Here is a 10,466-nt window from a genome sequence, read left to right as displayed (position 1 = left end):
CAGAATGGAATCCCACATGGATAACAAGTACAATTAACATTCAAAGTAGCTGACTATAAGAGAAATGGAAACACCACAAAGTTAGCAGCTGAGGATGAGGTATAGGGTGATGAGCAAGAGTATACGATCTGATGTCAGAGTTGATATATGTAAAACAAAATGAGGTTGGTTTTAGATGACATTGAGAAGCTGGAGAGGAAATGGAAAGGGATTGGCAGGAGCAAGGGCGGAAGTGGTTCTTTTGAAAGGAAGCAGATCCATGAAATCCGAATACATAAGGGCAAAAACTATGGTGGGGGGAAGGACGAAAGCAGCACAAAATGGTAGGGAAGGAAAAAAATAACTAAGAAAGCAAGGTGCCTGAGACAGTAGTGTGGCATCTGATCTAGAGTACGGGGATGGGGGAGAAGGGCAGATAACTCTCCTGCCAAAAAGCCAAGCAAAGACGACAATGGATACTGGCAAGCGTCATACTAGGAGATGGCATTTAAGTATTAAAGGGGCTTCTGTCAACTCTGCCTAAGCAACTCTAAAAGTTTAGAGACTTGGTTTTTTTTTTACACAAACACTTTACAGTTTTTAATGAATCTGTAAATCAAAAAGCTCTCATTTCCAAATAAAAACAAATTCCAGATCATGTAGATGTTTGTAGTGACTAGTTTATCTAAACATATATACAGGTTCAGTTGTAAGATGTTAACTAAAATTCTGTGACAAATATGCTTTTTCTTAAATACCAAGAACATTAGAGAATTAATGCAGAGTCCTAAGGATAATCTCGTAGTCACTAAGCTTTTCATAAGTCTTCACTTCAGAGGCTGTTATTTCTAGCACAGGTAAGCAGGCACAGTCTTTCATACGATCAACCACTGGAATCTTTGATTGCTACCATAACAGCTGGCTTGCAAACAAGTAGCCAACCATTTTAAGAATGTTTTAAGTGAACAACTTGCAAACCCCAGGGATGGATAAACCTTCAGAATGCATTAACAATATAGCAACTGCACAGGCTAGTCTTCTGAAATGAGATCTCTCAAAGCAGTATAGTTCAAAATAAAAGATTTTAATTAAAATTGGCATAGGCACAATTTCCCCACCAATTTGTGTGTGTCAAGCATTTAGTGAACGTTTTCAAGGGGAAATGTGAACTAGAAAACTGGATACTACGTTTCACTAATTAAAGAGCTTTCTACTCAGGAGACAATATCTCTGCTGACCAGAGCCAGTTTGTAGGCAGTTGAACGTGGTGCTCTAGTCTCCTGCTCTGGGTCTTCTCTTCCTTGATTCACGTTTCCTAAACTTTGACTTCATTTTTGGCTTTCTCAGTTTGCTTGCTTTGGGGGGTTGGGCCTGCTGACCTTGCCCACTTGAAGACGCAGCCTGCTGTTCTGTTTTCTGCTTCAACACTATCCAATCAAATGCATAGTCATGTTGGTAATTCATCTTTCTAAGAAGAAGTCGGAATAGATGGCGCAGGTACATGTAATTTGGGGCTTCCTCAAAGGACAGCCGGCGACAATGCTTAAAGTACATGGCAAATTCTACAGGAAATCCATCACATAAAACATCAACAGAAGTGCTCATCTTCATTTCGCTAATCTTTTCACATGTTTGCTTCACTGTTGCAGCCCTTAGTCCCTGCCATGGCAGGCTGGCTCTGATAAAATACATCAAAACAAATCCTAATGATTCCATGTCATCTCGCCGACACTGCTCGAGACCAAGATGTGCACTGATGCTAGCAAAGGTAGGCGTGCCAGTGAAGCTTTTCCCGTATCTGTAGGGTATGTGTTGCCCTGTCCTGTTGTCTTTGTACTTCTTGGCTAAACCAAAATCAATAAGAAATAACTCCTTGCACTCCTGACCAGGACCCATTAAGAAGTTATCTGGTTTAACGTCCCTGTGAATCATATTTCGTGAATGCACATATTCGATTCTACTGATCATCTGATCAGCTAACATAAGCACAGTTTTCATTGTGAACCTTCTTGAACAGAAATTGAAGAGGTCTTCAAGGCTGGGGCCCAGAAGATCCATGACTAGCACATTATAGTCCATTTCCTGACCGTACCACCGTATCTGGGGGATGCCAACCCCTCCTTGAAGACTATTATAGAGCTTCTTCTCATGTACCAAACGGGGCTGCCTCGCATTCTGTGACTCTAATTTCACTGCCACCTTCTCCTGGTTGGTGAGGTCGATCGCCAAATAAACATCCCCAAAGGAGCCAGACCCGATCTCCCGTACCAGTTTATATCTCCCTCCGACAACGAAATCGGCCTTGGGTCCACTGTTGCTCGCCATCCTGAGAGACAAAGATGGGGTTGGGGTTAAGCTCCGACACCTCTAAGGGGACGATGGACGCCCCTAGGGCTCGTCCACGGAGCAAGGCTGTGAAAGCAGGCAGGAAACAGAAAACGCTGGCTATTTCTCAGCGTTACAGGGCCCAGAATCGCCCAAGGGGAACCTGACAACCGCTACTGTCAGCCCGCAGGTTGTTGGGGAGTTCTCACCCTTAGCAGGCTGAGCCTCTGGCTTCTGGCGGCTTCCGCGGCCTCGCTTTAACAGCGACTTCAGGGGCTGGTACTGGTAAAGGGGAGCCGTGAAGTTATGGCAGCGATCCCACTGATCCCACTGCCGCTGGCACCAGCCAGGAGGGACCCCTGGTTACTCCGCCAACGCGGCCATCTTGTTATAACGGCTGCCGCCAACACAAAATGCCCCGAGTTCCAGGAAGGCACTTCCTGGCACAGAGAACTCTGGGAAAGTGATCACGAGCGCTCTTAGAACCTTCCGGACAGATTATCTTCAGAGCCTTGCAAAGGCATCAGCCTGTCCTAGAAAAACAGATCTACTCCAAGTCCCCCATCTACTCAGGTCACGTATCTGAGCAGCTGTGATGTGGGGTTTCCTCCCCCAATGTCCGTGGGCCCTCTCCTTGCTCCATCTTGAGGAGGACCTCTGGTGTGGAAACTTGGTTCTTTGTGAACAGGACACGATACAGGATTGGGTCCAGTTAATTGGGGTTCAGGGCCTTTCAACCAGACTTCTTTTTGCTCTTCAGGAAAGTAATTCCATTTCCCTGGGAACAGAGTAAAAGGACTGAAGTATCTCGGGCAGCTCAAAGATGACACCATTGCACGCTTCAGATGCCCCAGAGCATTCAGCAGCTGAGAATGGAAGCAGCCTCTCTGAGGCTCCTGGCAGTTGCACAGGGCAGCTGTGCTTACTTACCCACTGCGCACAGTTGGCTGTAGGTCTCCAGTATCACATCCTGGTACAGGCACTTCTGTACAGGGTCCAAGTGCTGCCACTCCTCCCTGCTGAAGTCCACAGTGACGTCCTCAAATGACCCCTTGAGTACAGTCCCATTCAAGGTGACATGGACTGCACTGGGGGTTGGATGGAAGAGAACTAGGAAGTTAGTTGTCTTGAATGATTTTCGCCATGGTATGCTATACTTATTAAATACCTAGTTAGAAAAGAAACGCAAAAAATCAAAATGGCTGTCTGAGGAGGCCTTACAACTAGCTGTGAAAAGAAGAGAAGCCAAAAGCAAAGGAGAAAAGGAAAGATATAAGCATCTGAATGCAGAGTTCCAAAGAATAGCAAGGAGCGATAAAAACGTCTTCCTCAGTGATCAATGCAAAGAAATAGAGGAAAAAAACAGAATAGGAAAAACAAGAGATCTCTTCAAGAAAACTAGAGATACCAAAGGAACATTTCATGCAAAGATGGGCTCAATAAAGGACAGAAATGGCATGGACTTAACAGAAGCAGAAGATATTAAGAAGAGGTGGCAAGAATACACAGAAGAACTGTACAAAAAAGATCTTCACGACCAAGATTATCACGATGGCATGATCACTCACCTAGAGCCAGACATCTTGGAATGTGAAGTCAAGTGGGCCTTAGAGAGCATCACTATGAACAAAGCTAATGGAGGTGATGGAATTCCAGTTGAGCTATTTCAAATCCTGAAAGACGATGCTGTGAAAGTGCTGCACTCAATATGCCAGCAAATTTGGAAAACTCAGCAGTGGCCACAGGACTGGAAAAGGTCAGTCTTCATTCCAATCCCAAAGAAAGGCAATGCCAAAGAATGCTCAAACTACCGCACAATTGCACTCATCTCACACGCTAGTAAAGTAATGCTCAGAATTCTTCAAGCCAGGCTTCAGCAATATGTGAACCGTGAACTTCCAGATGCTCAAGCAGGTTTTAGAAAAGGCAGAGGCACCAGAGATCAAATTGCCAACATCCGCTGGATCATGGAGAAAGCAAGAGAGTTCCAGGTAAACATCTATTTCTGCTTCATTGACTATGCCGAAGCCTTTGACTGTGTGGATCACAATAAACTGTGGAACATTCTGAAAGAGATGGGCATCCCAGACCACCTGACCTGCCTCTTGAGAAACCTGTATGCAGGTCAGAAAGCATCAGTTAGAACTGTACATGGGACAACAGACTGGTTCCAAATAGGAAAAGGAGTATGTCAAGGTTGTATATTGTCATCCTGCTTATTTAACTTCTATGCAGAATACATCATGATGAACGCTGGGCTGGAAGAAGCACAAGCTGGAGTCAAGTTTTCTGGGAGAAATATCAATCACCTCAGATATGTAGATGACACCACCCTTATGGCAGAAAGTGAAGAGGAACTCAAAAGCCTCTTGATGAAAATTAAAGAGGAGAGTGAAAAGGTTGGCTTGAAGCTCAACATTCAGAAAACGAAGATCATGGCAACTGGTCCCATCACTTCATGGGAAATAGATGGAAAAACAGTGGAAACAGTGTCAGACTTTATTTTGGGGGGCTCCAAAACCATGTGGATGGTGATTGCAGCCATGAAATTAAAAGACGCTTACTCCTTGGAAGGAAAGTTATGACCAACCTAGATAATATATTAAAAAGCAGAGACATTACTTTGCCAACCAAGGTCCGTCTAGTCAAGGCTATGGTTTTTCCCATGGTCATGTATGGATGTGAGAGTTGGACTGTGAAGAAAGCTGAGTGCCGAAAAACTGATGCTTTTGAACTGTGGTGCTGGAGAAGACTCTTGAGAGTCCCTTGGACAGCAAGGAGATCCAACCAGTCCATTCTAAAGGAGATCAGTCCTGGCTGTTCATTGGAAGGGCTGATGCTAAAGCTGAAACTCCAATATTTTGGACACCTCATGCGACGAGTTGACTCACTGGAAAAGACTCTGATGCTGGGAGGGTATGGGGGCAGTAGGAGAAGGGGATGACAGAGAATGAGATGGCTGAATGGCATCACCGACTCGATGGACATGCGTTTGAGTGAACTTTTCCATAAGAAAAACATATTGGTTAGCTCAAGGCAGACCTAGGTGTCCTCAACACATATAGAGAAGGAAAAAAAAAAAAAACTTCTGCCACTTACGGGTTTATTTTCTCCTGCCGCTCTGGGACTTCTGGCCTTCCTACCTGTTACCGTCTCAGACCTTATTTTTAATTCAGGTCTCATTCAGAAATAGTGGGGGTTAGGACGTCAACATGTTTTCTTGGATGGACACAATTTTACTCCTAACAGGGTCCTCATAGATTCACAGGGTAGCTGTGCATACCCAGTGAGAGGAGGTGGCTGCAGTGTTCAGCATCATGTCCTGGTACAGGCACCTCTGAGCAGAGTTCAGGTGCTGCCACTCCTCTCTGCTGAAGTCCTCAAAGGACACTGACACCTGTAACAAACACCAAGGACACTGACACCTGTAAACACAGCCCCATTTGGGGTGAACAGGTCAGCGCAGGGGGATAAGAGAAAGGCAGGAAATTGTTTTTAGTGATTTTTACCATAATATCCCATAGGCTATGCCTTTTAAAGGCCTACTTACACGTAATGTATAGAACAGAAATATCTAGTCATAAATTTCTGCCATCCATTGTACGTAAGTCTTTCATTTTAAAAAATAATAGTTTTTATTTGTTATCTATTTTATATATAGTAGTGTGCATACCTGATTCAGTTTGCTGTAGAGCAGAAACTAACACAGCAGTGCAAACCAACTATACTCCAATAATAAATAAATAGTGTGATTGAAAGGGGAAAAGATAATCATTTTGTCTAGGATTTGAAGTTTTTTCTACTTTGTTGCTCATGTGAATGGGAAATTTGTGTTTTATTCCTTTTTGAAGGAGGCATGTATACTTTATTAAAATTTATTTATTTATATATATTTGGTTGTTCTGGGTCTTTGTTCCTGTGCATGGGCTTTCTCTAGTTGTGGCAAGCAGGGGTTACCATCTAGGTGTCGTGCGAGGGCGTCTCATTGCAGTGGCTTCTCTCGTTGCAGAACAAGGGCTCTGGAGCACACAGGCCTCTGTGGTTGGGGTGCACAGGCTCAGCATTTTGTCTCCTGGGCTCTATAGTGCAGCCTCAGTAGTTTTAACGCACAGGGTCACTTGAACGAGTGGCCCCTGCCTTGACAAGCGGACTCTTAACCATTGGACCAGCAAGAAAACCCAGCATCTACACTTTTTTTTCTCAATTTACATAGCTCCCTCTACTGCTGCTTTCATTTAGTCTTCAAAAGTACAGGCATTTTCTCTTGACGCCTTCTTTCTGGGTCAATTTTAACTTAACTCCATAGTTGTCGGAAAACGTACTCTGACTGACTTCAACATATGGTCTGTCTAGAAGAATGTTTCATGTGTCCCCAGAAATTAATGTATATTCAGCCAAGGATGGGTGCAGTGTTCTCTAATATATAAGTCAACTTGACTGAGTGTTGTTGAGATGTTATATCACTTGGCTCGTTTGTCTTTTACTTGTTCAACCAGTTCTTTGTCAACTTTTTGGTGAAAACTGAAACAGAGATGTTAGAAATTTATACTGCTATTCAAAGGAACTAGAATACATAAAGCAGGGGTTAGCATGGAGGATTTCTAATATGTAATGTTAAGACTTCCTATAATGCTATGATAATTCAGACAGTGTGGTATGGATGTAAGTACAGACACACATATTAATGAAACAGAATAGAGGGTCTAAAAGACAGATTGGCACACATATGGACAACTGTTTGATGAAAAAACTGACAAAGTACTTCAATGGGGAAAAGGAAAGCCTTGTTTAAAAACTGTGCTGGAACAAATAGATAAACATTTTGGAGGAGAAACCAAACCGTGATCCACACCGCACACCATATACAAAAATTAACTTAAGTGTTCTCACCGCACACACAAACACACACAGGCACACACAAAGTAACTCTGTGAGGTGAAGAATGTGCTGACGAACTTGATTGTGGTATGAAAACAGGCATGCAGATCAATGGGACAGATGAGAAAATCCAGAAATAAACCCACACCTTGATGGACAATTGATTTTTACCAAAGGAGCCAAGAATATGAAAAGGGAAAGGACAGTCTCTTCAAATAACGGTTTGGGAAAACTGGACAGCCACATGCAGTAGAATGAAACGGAAACACTCTCTTACACCACACATCAAAGATAACTGAAAATGGATTAAAGACATGACCATAAGACCCCAAACCATGAAACTTCTGATGAAATCAAAGGTGGTACGCTCCTTGACGTAGCTTGTGGAGATAAATTCTTGGATTTGACCCTGGTATCAAATGCAACCAAAGCAAAAATAAACGAGTGGGAATATACCAAGCTAAAAAGTTTATGCACAGCAATTGAGACCTTCCACAAAATGACAAGGCAGCTTACTGAATGGGGGAAATATTTGCAAATTGTATGTCTGATAAGCGGTTAAAATCCAAAATACGTGGGGCTTCCCTGATGGTTCAGATGATAAAGAATCTGCCGGCAATGCAGGACATCCTGCTTAGATTCATGGGTTGGGAAGATTCCCGGGTCGGAAAGATCCCCTGGAGAAGGAAATGGATTTAAGCAAATAGAATTCAAATCCATAGATTTAAAATCTGTGGACTGGGTTGACAACACTTCAACACACCGAGAGAGATAACCAGACATTATGTCCATCTGGAGGGATGCATTAACAAGCATTTAATACCACTTGTGAAGTACGTTTGCCTAAAAATCGAATCTGTTTTGATCAAGCCTCTAAAATTATCAGTTCCTATTAACATAGGGACATGAGAACTATAAAATAACACCACAAGAATACAATTAGGAAATCCAAAAGGTGGAATATAGTTCATGGCAAATGACCCAGGTGCTTCAACAAAATGTAGCCAGGGGTAGAGCCCATTACATCAGTTCCAGATTAAAAGGGACGTGAGAGATTATTGGGTGACTGTTATCCACAAATCTCATGTTTCTTTTCTTTAAGATGTATTTATTTTAATTGGAGGCTAATTACTTTACAATATTGTAGTGGTTTTGCCATACATTGACATAAATCCACCATGGGTGTACATGTGTTCCCCATCCTGAGCCCCCATCCCACCTCCCTCCCCATCCCATCCCTCTGGGTTATCCCAGTGCACCAGACCCGAGCAGCCTGTCTCATGCATGGAACCTAGACTGGCGATCCATTTCACATATGATAATATAAATGTTTCAATGACATTCTCCCAAACCATCCCACCCTCGCCCTCTCACATAGAGTCCAAAAGACTGTTCTATGCATCTGTGTCTCTTTTGCTGTCTCTCATATAGGGTTATCATAACCATCTTTCTAAATTCCATATATATGCGTTAGTATACTGTATTGGTGTTTTTCTTTCTGGCTTATTTCACTCTGTATAATAGGCTGCAGTTTCATCCACCTCATTAGAACTGATTCAAATGTGTTCTTTTAATGGATGAGTAATAGTCCATTGTGTATATGTACCACAGCTTTCTTATCCATTGGCGTTCTTTCTGAAGAAGAGGCAACACTGAATGTAGGACAGTAAGCATTTCTCAGCTCTCAGTATACCTTTGTGACCTCGTAACTAACAGCCTTGGCTACTTGCTCATGACACTGTCCCTCTGATCACAGAGCAAAACCACTGTCTGCCCACTGTTATCTAGTACTGGTATTCCATTCTGCCCAGGCCCACTAGATTCCAGAAGATACAATTGAGAATTAGGCAAAATCACCTACCAGAGTTCTCTGTTGAAGCAGTATGAGAACTTTCTTCTTGAATTCCAGTAGTCATTTGGTAAGTCCACAAAACAGGAAATGAACCCCCTGGTGAATACTAAGGTTGACAAAGAGGACAACTTCTCTAAGAAGGATGTCACTACTTTCCAGCTCCTTGCTTGGAATCTGTGATGTGATGAATCCAATCAGAGTGATAATTTCCAAGAGGAATTACAGACTCCATTCAGGATGAAGTTAGTGGCCCATATCTGATGGACAAACTCCCTGACCTTATCACTCAGTATATTCAGTTGGACAAGAAACATAGTGACTGGCCAGATTTTCTAGAGTCAGAGGTCCAAATCCCATGGTTGGCTCCCTGGATCCACCACCAAGCCTTCTCAAACTCCACAGGTCCAGCACCCAAGGAAGACCATACACAGCTGCGAGGAAGCCAGCTATCTCTCACTCCAGCCAAACAATCCTGCCAGCAAAAATTTCAGGCATGCCTTCACTGCAGCCGCGCTGGTCAGTTCACAATAGTTTGCCTTGCCAAACGTTCTCAAGCCCCGGCAAGGATGAAAAACCCAACTCATCAGTAAGAGGAGTCCAGGCAATCCCGTTGTAAACATACCCCTCTCACCTGCAGCCTTACTGATTTATAATCTGCATTAACATGTAAACAACAGATGGGGAACTGTGATACCACTTCACAGTCATAAATTCATGCTTCTGAGAATTTCAACAACCAGATCTTGTTCATTAGGTAACAAAACACCAAACCTGATCCAGCAATGATGAAAACAACTTCCAGGCACTTTCTGCAGCTGGGGCTAATTTTTCCAAGAGCCCACAGGCAAAACTTTGCCCAGTCTGACCCAATGGAAACCACCCTGGCAATGCATTTGAAAACTCATCCATACCAATGAGTAATAGATACCTGGGTTGAGCTTTGTGGCCCAAGTCTTTGTGTCTACAGTTGGACCCAAGTCTTTCACCCTCACTCTCAGGGGTCAGTATGCTAGTTCCCTGTGGGTTTAGGACTCTTGGCTGACATCCCACTTGTATTTCCACATCCTACCAACATTTTCCTACTAGAAGCTGAATCCTATTCCACATATTGACCAGAGTCAAGCTTAAAATAAACCAGTGTTCATGGAAATAAACCTCTGCCACCATTTCCTATGGTGATTTATTGTATTAATATTTAAAGACTTCTGCTTGCCCAATCAACTGAATCTTTTGGCTATTGACAAACTAGATGGCATGGACCCAAAGCTCTCTGCTTGGAACTCTGGGTCCACCTCTTGTTGAATTAGTCCTTCAGGCAGGTACATATTTATAGCCAAGCCCTAGCTTCCTTCCTTTTACTCCAAAACCTAGTTAAGTTTCCAGCATGTCTTATGGTCAGGTCAAAATGCTCTAGGATAATAACCTCTGATAA

The 10,466-nt window shown here is 43.1% G+C and overlaps 1 pseudogene; it reads right to left on the bottom strand.

Moving 5' to 3' along the window:
* Nucleotides 1-1,251: 1,251 nt before the first annotated feature.
* On the bottom strand, nt 1,252-2,304 carry LOC129563901 (casein kinase I pseudogene; annotated as a pseudogene).
* Nucleotides 2,305-10,466: the final 8,162 nt, after the last annotated feature.

Source organism: Moschus berezovskii, chromosome X, assembly GCF_049115385.1.
Source record: "Moschus berezovskii isolate FMDL1 chromosome X, NW_MosBer_1.0, whole genome shotgun sequence".
NCBI classification, from domain to species: Eukaryota; Metazoa; Chordata; class Mammalia; order Artiodactyla; family Moschidae; genus Moschus; species Moschus berezovskii.
The sequence above is the reverse complement of the archived record's forward strand: the minus strand, read 5'-3'. Positions and strand labels throughout refer to the sequence as shown.